The sequence below is a fragment of the Bombus bifarius genome, unplaced genomic scaffold (genome assembly GCF_011952205.1).
Source record: "Bombus bifarius isolate JDL3187 unplaced genomic scaffold, Bbif_JDL3187 scf7180000008038, whole genome shotgun sequence".
In the NCBI taxonomy this organism is placed as follows: domain Eukaryota; kingdom Metazoa; phylum Arthropoda; class Insecta; order Hymenoptera; family Apidae; genus Bombus; species Bombus bifarius.
This window is the reverse complement of record NW_022884408.1, coordinates 618,721-642,357: the sequence shown is the minus strand read 5'-3', so window position 1 is coordinate 642,357 and position 23,637 is coordinate 618,721. Positions and strand designations below refer to the sequence as shown.

Here is a 23,637-nt window from a genome sequence, read left to right as displayed (position 1 = left end):
ATGCGGTCATTATTCGTTTTGGGTTATGATCACAAAGAGAATGCGTCTTCTGACAAACTAATGTTTTGACCAAACGTAACTAAACTTTATCGTAAGTCGTTAATAAATAACTGCTCTTCGAATTAGTTATGGAAATAAGCATTACGATTTTCTACACGTTTCTTCTATATTTCCCATTTTATCGTCCAAGACATTAACGCTATGACGACCGATGTGCGACAGCTATTCCAATGATGACTATGACGCGAGTGCACAATAAATTTACGCATTTCTTTCAAATCATTTATTATTACTACCTCTACCTTCTTGCAGAAAGAGTCCTATCGCATAAAGCTACTATCCTAAAACTTCTGCACGAGTTTGATCGTTGTAATGTATTCGTGAAAACGTTGCTTGGTGAAAACGCAATTACTGTAACCGTAGCCTTATACTGTTCCTATGTCTAGAAACAAGGATACAGAGAAGAGCCACGGGCCAGATAGGTGGTCGTCGCGCATATCCAGCCTCGTTATGCGGATGGGTACATCGGCTGGTACATGGCCGCTATTATTTGCAAGATCGATAACGGTTACCTGCGGGCGCCACCTGAGGGAAAAAGAGGACATCAGAAGCGTGCGATGCATATCGCCCAATACCAACGGACGACGTAACCTTACAGCTCAGGGCTGTTCTTCCATCACGTTCTTTCCCTCTGTATCTGCGATTTTCCTTCGATTTTTCTTCCTCTCGTCGCACTGTTGCTTCTTTTTCTCCTTTCTTTCTTCGTTTTACGTTCAGTGTCTTTCTGTCAGCGTGCTTTCCTTCGTTCGGCTCCTTCTTTTAACACCTGAAACTGTGCACTGGCACGCCAGAACTTTACTCCCGCTGTGATTCAGAACACATTCGTGAATTGACTTTGTGTCGCTCGTTCGTACGCCGTATTTATCTCTCTTTCTTTTTTCCTCTTGGATCGTGGAACTTGATTAAAGAATGGTATCAGAATTCGTGAAATTTGGGCGTGTCGTTCTTATTTTGGCACTTTTACAAGTGATTACGAGACCGAGAGAATAGCACGGCTTTCAATGGTTCTAGCGATGAGTGTTTTCCTATCCGATTCACTGGTTACGAAAACTAAGAAGTACGTTCAAATTCTAAATAGCTTGTTGTCTATGTCGTTTCGCAAAGCAGCAAAGGATTAAAGAAATTAATTTTCTTTATAATCGTTTATATATTTTTATTTACGAGGTTGCTAAATCTTGCTCAAAAGTTATCAAAGAGCGATATCATATCGGCTGTTTAAAAGTAAATTTCGCCACAGGCTTACAATGTCCAACTTCTCAATGTATCGACAAGTCCTCCAATCATCCATTCCTTTCAAACAAGACGTACACAAGGCGCGCCCATGTATATATTAACAAGACGACTGGTTTTATACTTGGCGATACAAGCCGGTCTAACGAGCCTAGATGCATACATGAAGTCTCAGCTAACTACAAACGACCATAAAACGCCCATCAAATCGGCATGTCCTGAAAGTACAGCAATATCGCATCTACATGACACACGACCGTCCCGCGGAAGTCATTATACGAACAGCCATCGTAAAAGTTCTCGAATCATTTGTTCCGCGAGAGTCTAGTATCCTCATGGTCAACGTTAAATCGCGACAAAGTACTACAGTAAAAGAAGTAAGAGACACGATTCTCTTACATTCCAATGCTCGAAACTCGGTTATACGTATATACAACTACAATTCTGTGTAGAAAATGTCGTTAATTGTTAAGTTGTTAGACATAATTAGCTTTGAACCGGTTTTACGATGCGGACGTAACTACCCTGCTATTTTCGACTTTTAAATTTTATAGGCATTTTTATCGCATTTGGATAATTTATGGTCAATTTATATTCGATTTATATTCAATATTCTCGACTATTATGGAACACTATTTTAGCGTGATAATTCTAAAATCTTAATACTTGACTTTTCATTCTAAAACAGCTCTATAAAATATGAAAAATCTGACGTATTATGTTTTTCATCAGTGGTCTTCGTGTTGTTCGCCCCACGATAATTTCCATTCCTTCTATCCAAATGTCTGACGAAACTAACTGCAGTTTCAAATTAAGCCATCGTTCTCATATCCAACGCGATAAAGTGGTCGTCGCCATACGGCCGAGATAGGTCCGTGCTCCTTCTCCTCATACCGGTAATTGTATAAAGTTGAAGAAACGGATGGCGCGGTCTGAACTTCCCAGGGGCGGCAATTTAAAAGGCCGGCACTCGGCTGCGCAGGAAAATTGCATTTGTTCGAAGGAGGTAGCCATGTATATACATATAGCAGCGCATTATCGCGTTATGCCTCACTTTAAACGACTACATTGTACGTTTAGAACCGAAGATTTACGGTCTTGAGGGTGCAACGGCGTCATCCTAAATGGAAAAAACTGCGTGGATTTAATCTACCTGCGATGACCTCGCTGTGCATTCGTTTCTTCGCCGGTAACAGCGATGTTATTAGAGGGAGCACCCTTAATGCCTTAAAAATGGTCGGAGTGCTGTTGACGCGGACAAATTAACGTTTCAACGTGTCAAATCGCTATGAAAAGCGTCGTTTCTCGAAAACCGATGAGATATCGATAGGGGAGATACGAGATGACGCGTTTGTATTTCAAATGGAAAAATTTGGTGGACATATCCTGATTTCATAGAAAAGAATGCTTCGTGCGTTCTTTAATTTCTATACTGAAACGAAATGAAATGAAATGAAAAAGTCATCAATCACAGAAAAAGACAAGGAAGTAGGTTAATTAACTGTCACTTTGAATGTGACTTTCTCATCAGATAATTCACATACCTCCCATTGTTCCGCTCAAAGTTGTTAATCATGACGAATACATGATTCATAAAAATCGTATTGAGGTGATCATTTCTAAAACTAACCACTTTCTACGTTTCTATGACTACAGTTTTAAGAAATGAATTATCAGTACACTCTCAACGATGTAAAATACAATTAAACAACTGAAGATCTGCGGAGAGATTGCCTTTGCACACTGGATACTTTCAATGTTTTATATATTTCTGCGTGCGCATTATTTTCATTCTATGCGTTTTTACAAAATCATCAACACTCTATCAGACACGCTTGACCCATAATCCTTACCATCAATAACTCTTGATCACAAAACAAGGAACGAAAAATCAAGTTCTCTGGGTTTTCTGGAGCTCTCAAACCCAAATTCACTCTCAATGACACAAATCAGCCGAGAAAGGCCCTACTTCCCACGCAATTCGTTCCACAAAGCACCACTTCAGCCGAAAATTTATTGACGACTGTAGTCCACGGAGCTTCTTATTCCGCGCATTAAACGACCATCCGCCTATCATTATCGCGGTCGCATTAAGCACGCGCTGGCTCCGCCGAAGAGAAATAATTTGCCAAGTTGCATTAACTTTTACGAGCGTCCCGAATAAACGGTAATAAAGGGTGGAAGGGGTGTGAGAAGAGAAACCAGTCGGTTGGAGCACGTAAGTTGCGCGGCGTAACAATAAGAAGATACGAGCCGGAAACGGACGTCTCGCAAAGCAAACTTTTCCACGGATAAGAATCTAAAAGTGGCGGAGGCACGGCCTCGTGGCGTACGAAGGAAAATTGCGTCTGGTCGTGGCGAAGATGCCGGTTATCGTGGCATATTATCGCATCGTGCTTCACCTTAAATGACTGCATTATGGCGGTATGCCGCCAAGTTCGCGGCCAACTAACGAAACCCCCGAGCTATGAAAAAAATGAGGAAAAACGAAGTAGAAGAAATATGCATAAGACAAGTCCGTGATAGAACAGATAGTTGCTGGTGCAACGGTTTGCAAACATAAGCTTCTAATAGTTACATGCATCTACTTGTTAGGGCGTCGGTAATAATAATCAGCATTAGGCCGGATTTATGACGCGGATCTGATATTTTTGTTATTTTTAAGTTCTACATTTTTCACTGGTATTTTTACGTATTTTGTTTTGGTTTCGTTCATAGCCAGAACTTTAAATTACTAGGATTATCGAGAAATTTGGAGTTTCTTCCTGCATCTGAAAAGTAATTGACCCAACACGAAAGATGTTCACTTACATTATGAATGTACATGGAAGACAACTAAACTGCTATTTTGCAGGAAAAACAAAAATAATTTGAAATAAGCAGTTAACAATCGATTCGTAACGGGTTCATAATGCCATTAATTTTAGCTTCTTCGTTGGTGAAATCGTATCGTTGGCAATGACTGGGATTTTCATTTTGCTGTGTGACACAGGCAACCACGGTTTACGCTTGAATACCTTTCCGAATCGATTGGCGAAAGAATCCCGGTGCAACCACGTTGCTGAGCGGCTGCATTGTTTGTAATCGATTTCTTCGCGCCGTCTAGACTCATTATTCCATTGGCTCGCGTTAACGCATTATTGGCTTCTGGCTTTTTAACTCGCTATTAATAATTCTCTTGGTAAGATGAAATAACTTATCAATCGTTTATATTATACAAAGAAGCTACTGTAACGCCGATTCTTTCGTTTTATTCACGCATGAAGTAATAATATTGTTCTTTCTTCTTAACGTTTTCGAATGGAATTGAAACAAAGAAAATAGTCATCGTTAAACAATACCTGAGAGATAGGATTTTTATATTGTTTGAAGTATTATTAAGTAGGTCTGAGTAAGCTGGAAACATTTATACCAGCAATTCATACAGTGAGAAAAAATCTGCTTGTTCCGTTTTCCAATTCATCTCGCTTCGAGTTTTAAACGTTTATTAATAATTTATATATTAGCTTCAAAACGATGCGTCACGTTTACTTGAGTTTCCCAGCGCGTTTTCGAATGTCCTAATATGTACTTATGAAATGAGTATACAACTCATAGCGCAAACACGTTGCATTTCGCTTTCGGGCAATAATCCAGATCTGATTCGCGTCGCGTATCAAGCAACGATCCTCTCGTATATTATCGTCATGTATCGCGACTATTGCATCCGCGGCGAAACGAGTCCGCGGCCAACCAGTTTATCGACTGTCCAAGCGGAACGTGTAGATTACTATTCCTCAAGACCGAGTCGAGCCGCGAAATTGCATCTAGACCAAACCGAATAACCGATATCCTGCCTCTCTCCAACCCTGAGAATACCACGGATTTTCTCCTGGTAATTGGATATGAGTCGTCGCTTTGAGACAAAGCTTCTCTCGGCTACGCCTCAGTTTCTGATTATTCTGTGTTCGAAGGTTGTAACCTAGGGAACTTTGATCGACGAACGATCAAGCTGTGGCACAGGACTCGTGCTCCTGGTTCCAACGATCGAAACCAGAGAGAGAGCAGGTTTCCAAAGAGAGTGGAGTAGGTTAGGTGCAGTCGATTGTGTGTGGTTAAGCGTGTCTTTCTTGGCCGATTGATTGCATTAAGCGAGGATGGATGGATGATGGAAGGTTTCTTTGTCGTAGCACGTTCAACGTATGCAAAGTGAACTTAGATGCACGACGTAATTATCAGACTGCAAATATTCATGCATATTCATATCGCTCATTCGTTGCAATAATGACGGGACAGAAAATTTGCAGTTTTCGGTTATTGATATAAAAAAAACCATTTGTTGTTCGTATTGTTCGTGAATTCAGTTGTGCGGCTGAGCTTCCGAAACTTATCACATGGTCGATAACGAACGAACATTTGAAAATTCATGCGGCTCGACCGGCTGCATATCGATTCGGTGGAATAATGAAACATGCTAGGCATTGTCGCCTGCTGAGAGACGAATGCTCGCGTCGCGGCTGAAATTTTGATAAATGATGCCACGATCGCGACAGCAATTAGCAATCGAAAACACAAATGTAGTTTCAACAGATTGACTGCTCAGTTTCCAGCTACACTGGTTATGGGAAACGAACGACTCATAGATATTTTCGACACGCTTCAATTTCTGCTACTATGATTATATATGACAAATTATACGGTTTTGTCACTGGTGTATGATCCTTTCATCTACCAGTTTCATTTGTCATAATTTGTCCGATGTTCGTAGATTGAAGCTTTGTTACGGCAGAATTAGAACAGAGATTCAGAATGTTATATGTTACAGTAAGCAACACTTTATAAGCACTTTATTAGCACTTTTCAATTTAATATAATACGGTTATATATAACTTATAAACTATAATTAAAGAGTTAGAATGTTTGGGTTTCAATTTTGCGAAAAATTTGATTGTATGACAATACCAATATTGATATGATTACTTTAATTATTTTTTATTTAGCTATAATATTAATCTTCATAGAGAGATTATTTATTGCATATGATACAATATAGTTTATCGTTATGAAACGAAGTACATGTTACAGATATATTATTTTCCTAAATTACTCAATTACGATTATTCAGAAACGAATAAACTAAATGACATTATGATTTTTCAATGCATATTCTTCAGATAGATTGATTCAATAAGAAATAAATGAATAAAATTTGGACAGGATTATTTATTACATACGTATGTGAGGATAAGGAGGAATTATTTGAATAAGAAACAAATCTTGTTAAATGAATATTAGAAATTCTTAAGTGATTGTGAAGAAACAAAATTGAAAAATCTAGTTAGAGAATTGATAAGTTGTTTCTTCTGCAATTAATAACAACGTTATGATTAGTCGCCGATCTTATCAGCATTGGTACAGAAGCTTCTGGTCTCCATATCGAATTTTGTTTGGAGAACGCGCGTGTTCTGATCGTGTTTTCGAATATCTTCGCCACGTTTGGATACAAATTGAATAGAAATTCGAATGGAAATGATTTACATGCGGCGTGTTCCATTTTACTCCAATATCCACGTCGATAACGTAGAAAGGAATATTTTGAGAAAGGATTATGATTCTCCAGGCACGCAATGTGTTTGTTATTGGATATTTCTAATTCAGCTTCTATTCTTGCTGTAGTTCTTTGCATTAAATTGTTGATTGATATTTAATTTTTAAATTAGATTTTTATTCGACGATTTCTATAGGTTCGTTAGAATAAATTTGCAATATGTATTTTTGTAAGAAAGAGTCTATTTTACACCATAGTTTGAGAAATAGAAATATTCTGTCTAGAATTCAAAATGAAATACGTAATGTACTTTTTCCCTGTCATTTAAAGGATATTTTATAATAATCTTTTATTCTTTCGAAATATCGGTATCTTTTTTGCCTGTAAACATTAACTATGATATAGGCACTTTCAACGATTTCTAAACGTAGCCATAACATCATTACCATCATCATTATATATTATTATTATTATTACCACCTTCCTCCTATTTTATCGACATTCATTAAACCAGCTACATATTTGAGATTAAACTAACAGTAACATCTACTTACTTAATAATTATAAATATCTTAATAACGGTCTAGATACTTTAGCTTTACTATGTTAATAATCTATGTTAATAATACTATGTTAATAATCGTTTACTTAATGTTTCCCGCTCTTTTAGTTTCTACAACAAACATATAATAAAATACAGTTAATTAAAAAAGAGGTATCTACCGCAATGTATATGATGTTCGAAAACGTTTGAATACCAGTTTCTTTTCAATTATAGTGCAATTTAATTACAAAATTACTGGCAAAAGGATCTATGATAATTTTACTTTACATTTGCAGGATATTACCGTTATTTAACCTGATCTTTACAAAACTTGTACGAAAGACACAGGCAAGAAGTGATGTACGCCAGAAGATTGTTAAAGGTATTCGAAAAAAATTCATTAACGAAAAGGACTGGACAAGTTTTCGCGGAAACATTCGCGAAATTATACATGAGAAAACATTATAGTTACATTTTTCTTAACCTTCGCCACGAATTTTTTTGAACAATGTAATAAAAAACGGAAGCAGGGGTAAAAAGGGGCTGGAATTTTCTGCTAATTCTTCTTTCGTCCTACGCAATCAATTCGTTGAACGAGCCACAATTTGATGCTACGTGACCTCTGCAACCGTCCAGATTGATCGCCTCGGCCATTCGTTCGTAATAGATTCACCCGACTTTTCGACATCGACTTTCATGGCAATTGTATTATTCTTTTTTTTTTCTTTCTTTCTTTCTTTACTTCTCCGTTTTATTGTCGCGGTCATCGAGACGCATTTCGTAGGTGATACGAGATCGTGGTCGGATTTTCGAACGAGCATCGTTTCCTTTACTGCACGTGATCCTGTATTATGTCGACGAGCGTGTGCACGTTCCAGAATCGGCAAGATCTCTTGATCTGCCGCTCGTTTTGTAGAAAACGGATTATCGACGAATACGTTTCGAGAAAAAAGCCCTCGAATTGATAAGAGTTCGCTGATAAACTCGAGAACTTTACCGTTTCTCGAAACCTTAGAATAGTCGTGAAATCTTAGGATTCTTTATTTTCATTCCTTTCACGAGTTCAATTGTCAAGATACTCGGCTATTACCGCAGAAGCTCGGAAAAATAAAGCTTCAGTGTGTCGATTTCTGATTTACCTTTTCGAGGAAGTTTCAAGTTCAAATGATAATTTCAAAGTTTACTTATTAATTTAGTATATAATTTCGTAGTTTACTTTCAAGTAACTTCAACTTTTCAGGATTAAATAAATTTGTATTAGAGAACTCGTTATTTGATCTTGTATTTGAAGAAATAGGATACAATAGAATAAATGGAGAAGGTAATAAATAATTCAAGCATACCTTGATCTGCAGTTTCTTTGGCAGTTCTTGAATATTTTAATGAAGTATTCACGTCATTTTTATTTTGGAGAGTATAATTGTATAATTGTATATGTTTGTAACATTTGACATTTCGATATTATTCATAACTATTGTCTTCTCTTATATTTAAGAATATTTCTTATTACAAGACTGAAATATTTAAAAAACCGTGTAATACCAAATAAAATAAATAATCGCATTATCGCAATATTTAATCTGCTTGCTGGTTTTCCAAAAACCAAAAGTTACAAAATTTACCAATTCGAGATAGTTTTATTGTATTTGGATAAATCTCGCGTTCAAGGTTTAAAGCTAACATGATAAAGATTATTATATCGTTAATATGAATACCGTTCGATATTATCTTTTTTCTCACAAAAGAGCCAACAGCGGTCCCATTGTTGAAGAAAATTATGCATCTGAAGCATATTGAATAAAACAACGTAACACGGAATTACGAGGATAGCAGCGGCAACTGTAGAATCTGCTTTGGATTCGTCGCGAAGATAATTGCGTTTTATCTGCTTAATTCCTCGAAGAGGATTGGCCGATGTATAAATTGAATAGCACCGTTATAAACGCTTCGAGTCCGGTTGAAGTTAGTTTCGCACGGCGAATATATTACGGCCGGGGAATCGCATTGTCGACCATACCTTTCGTGTTTCACATTTCCAAATAGGTTTAATATCATATCCGATGGAACACTCTTGCGACACATAATTCAGGGGCGCAAAGTTTCGAAGCTGACGTTGCACGCATACTCTGCAGATGCATTCTTAGAACTGTAACGCGTCCGCGCTGTTCATTAGCCGCCCCGATCTGCATGCTGGTTAACTAAATTCGAGCGTGTATCGCGCCTTTCCAACGCGTAGGCTGTGTTAAAATGTTAAGGAAAGGTAATATTCAGAATCGAAATAAAACGAAAATTAAATAACATGGAAATAACATGGATAAATAACATGGAAATGGAAAAGTTGTTGGCGAAAGTATTCGAACATATGTAGGAACCTTTTATGAACAGGTGTATATTATGTGTCTTATATATAATATTCCATGAAACATTTTAAGAATTATCAGTGTAGCGAGGCTCAATTATCATAATTATACTACGGTCAAAATAAATCTGAATATGTACATACGTAGAAGATAAGTGGTATTTAGACTAAGTATACATTTCGCAGGGACGATAAAAATATTTAAACGGCCAATTAGCGCTCATTACGTGTTTTAAAATAGCTATCCATGCTATGTACTAATGCTAAGTTCTCAGCGAATATCTTGTTATTTCTATCCTATGTACATATTAGGCTACCCAATTTGACCAATGTAACCTTGGCAGTCGTGTCCCATTATAACAGCAATGAAATATCAACAAATTTCATATAACACGTATGTGTATGAACAGAAAAGTCTTAATAATTTCTGGTATATTAAATAAATTGTGGTAGGTATTAAAATAATTAAAATTCTTACCGATGATAGCAGTTAAAAGTTAACAGAAAAATGAACAAAAATAAAAAGCAAAAGCCTGGAATATTCATCCATTAAGGCCAATATAGCCACATATAAAAAAAGATCACGAATTCGAGATACCATTTGCGGGGAACAAAGCGTTCGCGTCGATTTTAATCCATGGCGTTAGGAAGCAACAAATCGTTATGCTGAGGGCTCCGGACAAAATTGTGCCCAGGTAGAGGAGGTACATGGGAATTATTAAATTCATTATTCCAACAGCTGTAGAGGGTCGGCGGCATCCATACGCTCGTCACGCGTTCGCACGCGTGTTGGCTTATTATCTCGCTGTAGGCAATCCGTTCTGAAATAAGCGTGTACGTGAGCCTGTACATGCGCGGGCAAACATTCATGTCCATGTCAACGGGGGACCAGAGCGGACCAGGATGCACGTGCGCTTAACGTCGCCGGTTTACATCGTCATTCTGATAAATCCCGCTTCGACGCACAGAATTTCGACCCTCGTGCGTTAGGATTTCACGCCCAGAGCAAGGAAGACAGAGATAGTTCGATTATAGTTCGATTGGGACATGTCGGGCTTCGAGTGGATGAGACGATTTTTGACCTGTCTTTTTTTTTCTTTTTTATTATTGGAACACCTGGTGTTGCAGTGAATAGGATAATTAACAGGAGCACTGTACAATCAGTCAAAGCGACTGATACCAGATTTCTTTCTTTTACAACTTTTTCAAATATGCAGATGTTTCTTTTTATTCAAACAGAAACACGATTATTGGTCTGCGAATATCTATGTGTATATATATATATACATATATATAGGAATGTTATATTATTAGATTGTAGATAACAGTATGATTAATACAATATCGTTTGCACTCACACGTAATCGAATATAAAACCCCGTTTCACGTATTCGTTACTCACTATTTCTACGACACAACGACACAACGATCTTCACACGACGGCGATAAATTCAACTCTGCTCTCTCAACTCTCGTTACAATGTTTTCCACACTCACTTTTTCCAAACATACCTTGGTAACGCTCACAACACTCTTTGACAACGTCAACATATCTTGACCACGCTAATAAACAATCACCCCTCACACCACGTCCCTCCCTGATGTCACACTGTCCCACATATATATATATATATATATATATATATATATATATATGTATTTTTATGAATGTAATTAGCAGAACAGGGATCTTTGTTGTCTCCTGAATATTATAGACTGTTGGACGTTTTACATATTCCTGTACAGCATAAGATTTTTTTTATTAATAACGTATAAGTTTGTGTGCGATTTACCATAGGAGTATTTGGTGCATAGGTCAACTTTTACACTGTACGCGTAAAGATTTATTTCTGCTTGTGTTACCGGGACGAGTAATTTTCCTATGAAGATTACTGTGCATAGTATAAACACTCTGTGTCTTCAAATTGTCCGTGAATGCATAAATTTGATTACTGACTTATTAATGATTACTCACTTATTAATTCTACAACAATGTATTATTACTTATTATTACAACGTATTACTCACTCATTAATTGTATAAAGTATACAGTCACACGACCATTTCATTCTAAACGTCAATCCACTTCATGCAAACAATGATTCTTTTATTTCAAACGCAGCCATTTCTACTAGCAACACGGTTAAGCTGTCCGTAACAACCATCAGAGCAAGCCATATTTTTTCACTCGAAATTGCAGACTACGCTACATCAATTCCGTACGCTCCATACACTTGTAACAATCGCATAAATGTTTAACGCTTTACAAGCCAACGATTCTGTTCAAAAAAAAAAAAAAAAAAAACGGAGGAGAAGGGGAGAAAGAAGGAACGAAAGAAGAAAGAGAACAGGTGAAAAACCGTGGAAACACAGGAAGAACATAAACCCAGGAAACGCTAGAAGCAGCTTCTACAAAATTCATTCGCCAGGACATTCCGATACCGTAGCACCGCACGTAGCGAATTAGATCCCAGCCAGGTTGTATCGGCTGGTAAAAATTTGATACGAACAAGTGGAATCGACGAAAAACACTATAAAACCAAATAGTTCCCGATACAAACTCGATTTGCATATATCTGTAAGCGGATGTCCGTCGCTTCCTGTCGAATTTTTGTTGTTCCATACATACACAAGCCGAGAGATATTCAGAGAGGATTCGCGATAAACGTTTGCTTTCAGTCGAGAGATTTAAGAGGACCGGAAACTAACAAATAAGTCAGCAACTAATACCCGCTAAAAACCCGAACACCAAGAAAAAAAAGACAGGTTTTGTTGACAAATTGGCTCCATCTATCGAACGCAACATCCAACCTGCCGTATCACCAGACCTTTCTTTCTGTTCTGAATTTTATACGATTCCCGTAAAAATCGTATAAATCTAAAGAGACAACGGTTATCGTGGCCTCGGGGCTGATATCGTTCAACTTTTAGGCAGACATTAGGGCGCGTCACGTGACCGAGATAGGATGATTCTTACGGTGAAAAAATCCCCGGTGATTGGAAGCACTCTGTTTCTAAGCTGTCGACCTGATCCTGGTGTTATCGTCGCACGTTCGTCTTCCTGAAGTCCGAAATCCCCTCCGGGGAGGACAACCGTGAAACGTTAAAAGGATCGGTTCCCGTTCATCGCCAGTCCCGAGTAATAAAATAGATTAGATCGAAAATAAATCCGCATACTTTTAGCGGACTTGAACCGGAGATAACCGAGCTACGATTGCCGGTCAATTTTTATTTTAACGACACGTTCAACCCTTTACCTTTACGAGCGCTATGCACGAATACATATCTATGTACGTTCAGAACAGTTTAACGCAATCGTTGGTGCTAACATATTATTTCTTTTTCAAAACTGTATACATTTCTTACGCCATTAGTTTAGCTAATAACTAGCGTTTTAATTTTGCTGACTGTTTTTGTCTTGTCTTCTTAAATCCTTCTTTGTCAAGACATATCAACTCAAAGATCTAAAAATTACGTCAGTAGACATTGTTTTGGAAACCGAATCTTATTATGGACCTCTAATTGTTATATTTCAATCTTGCTCTTATTTCAGCAAGTAAAAGAATTTTTGTACAACGTTATTCATTGTATTTATTGTATTTATTGTATTTATCGTGTTTATTACATACATTGATCTACATAATATGTTGGATATTTGTGTACATGAATATTTAAGTATCTTCGTATTTAAACAAGTTACTTACTGTATTCGTCATTCGGGTGGAACAAGAGTGTGGAAGATTTATTTGATTCGATGGACGATGTTATTACGACCTTTGGATTTTTCGACGTATCGCAGAGCAATTTTTAATAGTCCGAAAGTAAAAAAAAAATCGGGAATTCAAAGGTGCATCATTCAAACGTATACACTCGATTGAAAGCGACAACATTTTTCATAAATCCAATTCTAACTTCGATACAGTGAAATTGAGAAACGAAAAAAAAAAAAAACGAAAAAGGAGAGAGAAGGAGAAAGAATTTGAAAACTATCGCATTCATTCGGTGGAGAGGCCTTTCGAAAACCGAAGTGAATTAGCAATTGCAACCGGTTTCGATCGATCATCACGACGGAATCAAACAGCGGCCCGTTGTTTGTCAACAAACACAAAAATATGATATCGAGTCGTTTGCTACCTTTATTGTCGTCGCACAAACAATAGGGAGATTTTATAAAATAGGAATGGCGAACCTACTGAAACGAGAGATATCGATTTCCGACTGTCGAAATGTTGCTTTGCTGCGGGCTTCCATTGATCCAATACAATCACCGCTCCAGCTATAAAGATGGATTCGCTTTAAGTCAGCCAGAGTTGCAAAATATACAATAATAATTTTTCCGTTGATGAAAAATTAATATTGACCCTATTGCGTTTTTTGCCCGCGCATACACGCACACACGTTCTGTTGCTTTATTTTTTATAAAATTCTGAAGTTGCTTCTTCCGTTTATCTCTTTGTTATTTGTTATATCAATGTATGCTTGTATATATTAATATGTATGAATAATATGTGATATGTAACATGCGAAAATATTATAATACTGTTAGAATGTAAAACATGCACCGTATTCGTAGATAAGGGGTAAAAAGTAGAATAAGTTAGAATATTAATCTATTCAGTGAAAATTGAGAAACTTTTTATCTAAAAGCCAAACAAAGGAACCAAAACACTTAGAGACACAAAAACAAAATTAATTACTCGGCTTTCTTAACCAGTAATAAAATTACGCATTCCTGGAAGACCCAAGTCACATAAAATGCCCCCCTAAATCAGCAATCGGAATTCATTCCAGTGTTTACACTGGCTGAACTATTGAATTCATAAATACGGCTTCATTGCGGTTAAGTGGTTCGCACTTTCATTTATTTCCCTGCAATCCACTCGAATCTAAATCGACCGACCACCGTCTGCTCGTTCCGCAAACACATCGAAAGCGAGAAGAAGAACAGAAGGGAGAAAGAGAAAGAGAGAAAGAGAAAGAGAGAGAGAGAGAGAGAGAGATCTTGGAAGACATCTCGAAAAGCGGGTAGGAAGGGGATGATTCTAAGTGGCGAAAGGTTTCGCGGCTGACGCGAGGGTGCTTTCGATTAAACGGATAATTAGGCTCGAGAGATAGATGGATATAATTCGAAGAAAGACGGGGCCAATTTATTTCACGCGAATCTTCACATTGCGGTGATTCACTCGGTTTATAGACGAGAATAATTCTATCATGATGTCAGATAGGGAAGGGAAATTCCAATGATGATGGTTTAAATCAGAATTGAAAAATATGTTCGATACAAATATTGAATAACTTAATCTACGTAAGTATCCTTATGGCATTTTAACCTGTTCAGAAAGTTGGATAATATAAATTAACGCGAAAATACAATTTTTCTAAATATATTCAATTATTTGTTTCTTTTCAAGCATGTGCCTTATAGTGGACATGTACATTATATCGCAGAACGAAGTTTTATGATATGATTTTGTATATTCAAAATTAGCCTCTATAATTATTAATATAAAATAATATTCGCAAAAACAAATGTCATGTTATACATTATAATAATTAAGTTAAATAACTTGTGTCGAAAAAAAATATTGTATGTCCAATATAACGTTCAACGAAAATAATTGTTTAGGTTATTTTCGTTTCCTTTCATTTTCGTGTAATTATTTTGTGAGAAACCACTCATTTCTCCTTTCTTTCTCGGATAGGGGCTACGGCACGCTGCTCGTTCATCGCAGATGGACAATGATCGAAAAATTCTCTGGAAAATCCGACACCACGAAAATAACGTGGTACGTGATTCTCGGTTAATGGAATTTAACGGAACGTTAGTGCTCCTCCATTCCAATTAATTTAATTGTCGAATTAAAGATGAATGGAGTTTCGTTAAATGAAAAGGTTGACCGTTGAGCTTTCGTTAATTTCGGTCCAGGAACATTCATTCATTCGTTTCCTTAACATCTGACACGCAACCTTGAACGAATAAATTAACGAGAATTGATTGATATTTTGTTTGATCTTTTGCTTGAAATGAGATTGATTATGAGAAAAATAAAATATTCAAACGTAACGTCGAAATACAATTTCTAAATTTATTAAATTTATTCAACTCGATCGAACGGAAGTCACTACTAAAATTGTACGTTACATTTAGACGAATAAATAAGTCACAAGTAGATTACTGATGTTTGTACGTACAAATTTTGTACGTATCGATCAAGAGATAATACGTAAATAGAAATTCTTCTCGATTCTGTCGTATCGTATCGTGTATCGTATGTAAATTTATATTTTTACGGTTACGATTAAAGAAATAAAATGTAAACAGGCATTTGTTTTACTTATTAAAAACCACAACGAATACTTTGTTTTGGATGTTTTATACGTTTATGCATCCACGTGTATTCTGTGCATTTTTGTATCTCCAAATTTTGCATAAAAATCCGCAGTTAATTTATGCTCGATATTATCTAACATTACCGAAATCAATGAAAAATTCTGCATTCTACCGTATAAAATCCGCCATAATAAGCAGCAAGACATCAGAAGCTGTTCCAAACCATCGTAAACTTTTTCACAAGTTTAATTAAGTTGGCCGTCATTTAGATGGCGCACGATTAAACAGCAAAACGGCGGGAAATACGAAGACTTCGACCTTCCAGATTAGCAGATAATGCTTTACGAGCAATGAGCCGCCGCAACCCTTCGTGAGAACTGTAAATTTTACTGGAAGAGGAGCAGTTGGGTGGAAGAGAAGATTCTCCGCTCGTTTCGTGACGAGAGAGAGAAAAAAAAAGAACATAGCGGTGCACGAAATAGGCCGTAATTTTTCTAGACGGTTACTCCGCCGTGACACGTGGTTCGTGGTACTCGTGAGCAAGGTAATTTGCGAACGAACAGACGTTTATTAATGGATCCTGGTTATCTGCTACTTCAACCATCCCTGTACCTTTAATTATCGCATTTAGTCTGATAGAACAAATGTTCTCTGCGTGTTTCTTTTAATTGTAGACTAAACTCAAGATAAAGAAATATACTCCACTGCTCATAAATATTAGAACATCTCGTGGTTTCGTATAAGATGTAATAATTTGTTTAGGTCATCAAACAAATCATTGAAACCTTGACATGCAACTTTGTTCGATCTAACCGATAAAACATGCACAATTTTGACGATTTTAATCACAAAACATTAATATACATACTATTGTGTAGCACACAATGATATCAAAATATCGAGGCGAAATATAAATGCAACGAGTCGCAAATATTTAGATTCGCACATTGAAATGTATTTGCAAATCAAAATAGCCATCGCGTTATTCTAGATGTTATAATTAAGAGAAGAATTCTGAAAGTCAGCAGCGGACCGTTATACGTTGGTCTTTGTAAGTTGGTCCGTCGCGTCCGTTATTCCACCGTTACTTTTTATTCGATTTCAATCTGAGAAAATCATTTTCAGCGAACTGCTTTCAGAAATAACTTCCGGAAAGATTGAAAATATTTCAGAGAAACATGGTGTGCCATGCCCTCGTAAGAGATCGAATGATAAGATATATAACGAGTACATAATAAGAGCACAACCTATACTCAAAGAATTTCCTCAATTCGAGATGCCATTATATTACCATACCTTGATATGTAATCTAGATTTTTATTTCGACACTGGAATCACGAAAGAGATTGGTAGCGAAACTTTTGTACCGTCTTTTATATCATTTTGAGAAATTTGTACCATCCGTAGCTCGATGTGTCTTCTCTTGGAAAATTGATCCTGAATTCGTGATGGTTCGAATCATTTCTTGAAAAAACATCTCTCTCCCAATAATCTGCCAATGAATCTACAAATAAATCCACAAATACATTCAAAAGCAATTTTAACAAAACCACGATATCCTGGTAAAGCGCATCTATCGAATCTGATAGTCGTTCGAACGTAACGCGATAATCCGGTCGTTTTGCTGCTTCCAGTACGGGTGATGTTTCATCCACCACTTTAGGTAGACGGAACGCAGCTTCTCGGGATCCGCACAAAGGGAATTAATACCGACGTCAGACGGCGAATCCGTCTCGCAGCGAGATTTGACGCCTATACACTGCTATACAGGCAAGCCTTTGCATTTCCCTTCGCGCGTTTGCTCGAAAATTATACGTATACACGCGCAGCCAACCGAGCCACGATGCCGTGTAAGAGGAGAAGCGGTGGTTGCGGAAGAGGAGGCTTGGTTACTGCAGCTGCCAGTAATTAGCACCGCAGAATAGCGTGGCTCGCACTTTGCATTCGTATGCATGCAACAGAAAATCGTCGGTAGTGTTACGTACCTTGTACAGAATCGACGATGCATTCGATTCTCCCCCACCCCCTCTCTCACTCACTCTCTCTCTTTCTCTCTCTTTCTCTTTCTCTCTCTTTCTCTTTCTCTCTCTTTCTCTTTCTCTCTATGACTCCAGTTTTATACCTTCGATACAACCGATTGCTTTATTGCCGCTCTCTTGGTACGGTTGAATAAGCATAAACGAGATTGGAATAGGTTTGAATGAGGTTTTAGGTGATTTGAGCGATTGTGTTTGATGGAGTTTGCGACGTTGGAGATCGAAGTGAATTTGAAGTAGATTTCAGCTGTTTTAGAACCTTTGATTCTTTGAAATCTGGAGATACAATTATATAATAAGCAAAAATAAATAAAGAAACATATGGATAAAAATAGATTTAACGTAAGTTTTTTGTAATAGTTTTGTGTATACTTGTACAAGTAGTACATATATATATGATTATTAAGATGTACATAGGTATAGTAGTGTTGTTGCCATGGAAATAAAGTAAATCCCACGTGATAGATATTCATTATCCATGCATCTCTTTAATTTTGATTACGATTCGTAGGTGGAATACATTTGCGCAAGTGACCAATGTTATTCCTCTAAACATAAGATCTACATATGCAAAGTGTATCATTAAATAGACACATTAATATTAATGTCAATCTAAATATGCAGTATAATTCGTCTAGATAATAGAATAATGATGATTCTGTTAATAATAGTCATGTTGATATGTTTTCAATATATATTTCAACATATTGATACGTTTTTATGCTATCGTAGTTATCTGCAAGTTTAGTTTTAATTTTGTTTTATGTTTATAAAGTATGCAAATTCGAGCAAAATTTCTAGCTCAGGCTGAAATCAGGGAACAATCAGGCTGAAATAAATACATAAATACAATACAATAATATTCATGTAATCATAATTGAAATGAATTAATATCGATTGAGAAAAGCAATGAGACGTCTAAAATTGTTTAAGTACGTAAAATAAGACATGTGCTGAAGAAATTGAGCCATATATGTATGTGTTTATATTCGCAGGGAAATTTAAGTAGACGATGCTGTAAAATTAGAATTCCACCATGTTGTAACTGATATTCTAGATTTATGAGAGCTCGTAATGAGCCATTTCTCTTGATATCCCCTTTAGGGCTGTTTCAAGTCTTATGTAACATAGTAATCATGAAGCAACTACATATTTACGTAGATTTTAGTTCACGAAGTTAAATTTAACATGGTTCCTCTCCTAGCAATAAACCTGAATTTATCGCTTACTTTCCTTAACTATGGCCCTACGTGATAACTAAATTAATGTAAAAAAATAGAATCGTTTATGCAGTTTCACAGAATAATAATGTAACATACGAAGTTAAATAAAAATTTAACCAACAATTAGAAGGTTAATGTATCATGAGGATCAAATATTCGTAATATATTTACGTTGCTCTAAAAATTACTAATAGATTATTTGATAAAACCAATCTTTTACTTACATATTACATTTATTTCCCCAAGTTTTTATTATACATATATTTTCTATCTTATAAAAGTATATTGCATAAATCATAGCTATACAAATTTCTCTATTTTTACATTATTCATCTAAAATTCTATTTTTCTTCATATTACGAATCATGTATTATACCTTTTGTTCGTATTTAAACATTCTTCGTTCAAAAAACAATAAGTTATTTATAAAATATAGGTAACTCTTGATGTTCGCTAACTCCCGATTACAAGTGTGTCGTTTTTATTTACGTGATTGACACGTTGCGTCGCATTTTGTCTATTTATTCCGATCGATACATCATTTTGTATTTTGTTTGCTCATTGAACCAACGCGTCGCTCTGTATTTTGTTTGTTCGTTTAGCGGATGCTACATGTCGCGTTTAGTCCGTTTATTTAATCGACGCTCATTTCCGCCAATAGGGCAATCGTGAATGTTCGTCAGACGCGGTATATTTTCAAAATCATCATCGCTCTGAGCGATGTGTGCTTGGTATTGTTTTTCTGTCAAAGTGGATTTTTCATTTCCCAACCATTTATCCTGTACACGGTGAAATAATATTTTCTTTCCCTTCTTACCGTATGGTCGATATACATACGCACTATTATATTAATTTTCATTGCTACTTTTTAAACTCCCAAAATTATTTATATCATTAGAGACGTTTCGCAAACTGCAGCTGACAAAGTTTTGTAAATGCTAAAGGTAAGATTGTCAAGACAAGGAATATATCAAAAATTTTAAAAATGATAAAGATGATACAAAAGACAATTTTACTAACATTTTTGTTACTGGCGTAAAACAAATTGAATTTTACGGCTGCTACTTTGTGAAAAATAGATTGTAACATAATTTATCATGTCATAGATTGCGCATTTCTATGCAATATCATATTTCTATCAATATAATTAAAAAGCGGGATCTGAATTTTCCGCGCGATTCATTCCACTTATTAAATATTACAACAAGTACTTGGAATATTTTATATAGTTTTGCATATTGTGTGCACCCCATGCATCTTTTTACCTTTAGATTTCCCGCGAACGAATAAAAAGTCCGCAATCTATTCGTTAATATTTAATTAATCATCGATAAAGAACCGTTTCTGCTGATCGAAACCGCAAGTTGTGAAAGAGTAAATAGAGCGTACCTTGTGGTAAGTTTCGAATGGCGTCTCGTTCAACTTGGAAAGTGGCTGAACGCAGAGAATTTGGAACAAGGGATTCCGTTAGAGGATGAAATAGCCGTCCGTTGTCCGGGGTTAAACAGCTGAGTGGTAGATTCAGCGGGGGTAACCGGTAGAAACGTTTATGATAGTCCAGAGATCGCGAAAGCTCGTATCCAAGTTAGCCGTGAAAACTAACAAATATTCGAAGCACGTGAATTTGAATCTACGACATGGAATATGACATGACAAGACTGAAAACGACCCGGAGGAGTGTGAAGTTAAAACCTGAAACTGCTATCACGAAATATTTCAGAAGATCATCGTGTTTGATAGTGTAGAAGGAATTTACAAATATACAAAATTCTTAATATTCCGAGAGTTTTACTTTTTCACAGTGTCGATTTTGAATATGAATTCAAATCGAGATTAACATCTGGCGTTTTGATCTGTTCTGTGGCTACGCTTGTTAAACTTAACAAAAAAATCTGCATATTTTTCAAGGAATATTTTAAAAGATCTCGATAGTTTTGCGGAAATTTAGAAATTTTAGGAATTCTCTGAATTATATTATAGAAATTTCCCTCTTTGAAAATGTTAAAAATCGACGCATTGTTTTGGGAATTTGGAATTTACATCGGACTCGAGATGAATCCACATTTATAGGAATTCAGAGAAATGTAAAAGCAAGATTCTAACGATTTCGAGAGAACCAACGTATTTTTAATATTTCGCTCAAAATATATTGGATGTTTTCTAAAAGAATAAAAACATTCAACTCTATTGAAAATTAAATCTACAAATGGAAAAATAATAAAAATAAGAATTTGAAAAATCTAAAATCAAATCTATATGTAAATCCAAATAAAATAGTGGCTTTTGAAAATACTTAAAACTCTCGTATTTCTGAATTAAAAATTAAACATTACCAAGCATGTCGAAAAATAAAAAATCGTCAAATAACAAACAGTTAATAATACGAAAGTTTTTCAATTGTCTATGTTTTTAAAATATCTTCGAAAATTGCTTTCTCAAAAGATTTACAAGAAATTCTGCCAAAATGCTGCCACAAACTTGAGAAAACCACGATTATTCCAGCTTCATATTAAGAAAAGGTGTAAGTTCTGTATTACAATTGCAAAAGTTATACACCGCTTACGAGCAAGCTCGGAAATTCCATGAACTCAGTCGTAAGGGAATGTAACTGACAGTGTTGCGCGAAATCGTTGAATTATTCTCGCTAACAGACTGGTTTACGACAACGTTTTTCGGCTATTTTGCCACCGCGATATCTTTCCGCTACTCAAATAAAATGAGGATGTTGAACACATTCCATTTTTTATGGTGAACAGTAAACTCGTTGATACGAACGTAATGAAGTCTTGAGACAACAAAGGACAAATTACATACGTAAAATTGATTTCTTTGATATAAGGATGCCAATTATTCAACTACTTGATAGCTTTAAAAATCCCAAGCTCTTGGTACAATTCTGTTAGTCAAAGTAAGTTTTTTTTAGCTATAAAGTTCATTACATTCAAAATTTTATTCACTGTTTCGTTCGGCTGAAAGTCTAATTTGAATAATCGATAATTGGTAAATTAGCGTGGATATATTAAACCGATAATGAGTTGTTTCCAAGCGTTTCCGTACAATTGGCGTTTTATCGTATCAACTTCAATATCGTGAAGTTGCCGGAGAAATTGAAAAGATTAAATAATAATAAACAATATTTTTCTCTCCCGCCTGTTATCGTTATAAATGTTTTACGAATTAATAACAGAGAGGAAAATTTTAATAATATGCTACTTCGTGAAGTAAACAAACAATAATCGGTTTTATGTCTGTTTATTTGTAAAAATTGAGCAGAAATTGCGCGTAATGTATTAAAAAATCATCGAAAGTTTGCTTCAATAATTTCAATAATAATTAAGTTCTGCACGTACGAGAGCAGTCAGCAAATTTCCACATATAATATTTTAAAACCAGTAACAGTATATATAGAGAATAATGTCTATAGTTTGTGTACTTTCACGTAAAAAATTATTTATTTCCTCGCATTTCCTTCCTCTCCAATACAAAACTTTCTTTCGCAATGTTTTTTAAATTTTTATTCTGGAAATATACCTCATAGCTATGTTAGATTGTAAATATTTTCAAAATCGATAGTCGAATGTACGAACACTTGTTTAAGCCGTAAAAATGGCAGATGTAACGAAAGAAGAGGAGTATCATTTATGTACTGTTAAAGAAAAGTAGCAGAGCAGAGTGTGGTTATACTTCGGATCTAACGAAGTTAAGAACGGGACGGACCTTCTCTGAAAGTTTTTTAATAAATAGAAGAGTATGCATCTCCTTCATGAATATGTAGATAGATCTCCTTGTTAAGATTTCTTGCAGTATGGTTTAATATTTCCTCAGCCCGTTTTCGACTTTTTCCTTTCGTTTTCAAAGTTCTTACAGAAATTCCAACGTCGCAAAAGAGAATAACATTACTATTGTTGTGGAACGCAGATACTTCTTAATTACAATTCCAGCACGAAGAATACGATCTTGATGTATGTTTTATTCATTATGACTACTTTACGCGCGAAATTCAAACGAAGAATTGCACCGAATGCTACAAGATTAATATGTATTCAAATAATCTAACATTTGGTGCATGGAATTGTAGTGGATGAAATTGCTTGGAAATTCAGATGATCGATGTCACCGTGATCAATATTTTATTGTCTTTAAACGTATTTAAACAAAGTAAACGACATTACAGGATTATTGTTCGAATAAGCTAGAGATCATAAATTAGGTAAATCAGAAATCTACCAGACAATAGATACCTCAATATTCAGCGGAGATAAATAAATTAGCAAATCTTCAGCCAAAGAATGCTGTTACTTGCCACCATGGAAACAGGATCTTCTTC

The 23,637-nt window shown here is 35.9% G+C and overlaps 1 protein-coding gene across 3 annotated transcripts in view; it reads right to left on the bottom strand.

Moving 5' to 3' along the window:
* Positions 1–23,637, bottom strand: part of LOC117207548 (furin-like protease 2) — a 422,104-nt gene that overhangs the window by 310,306 nt on the left and 88,161 nt on the right. The gene's annotated exons all lie outside the window — the stretch shown is intronic.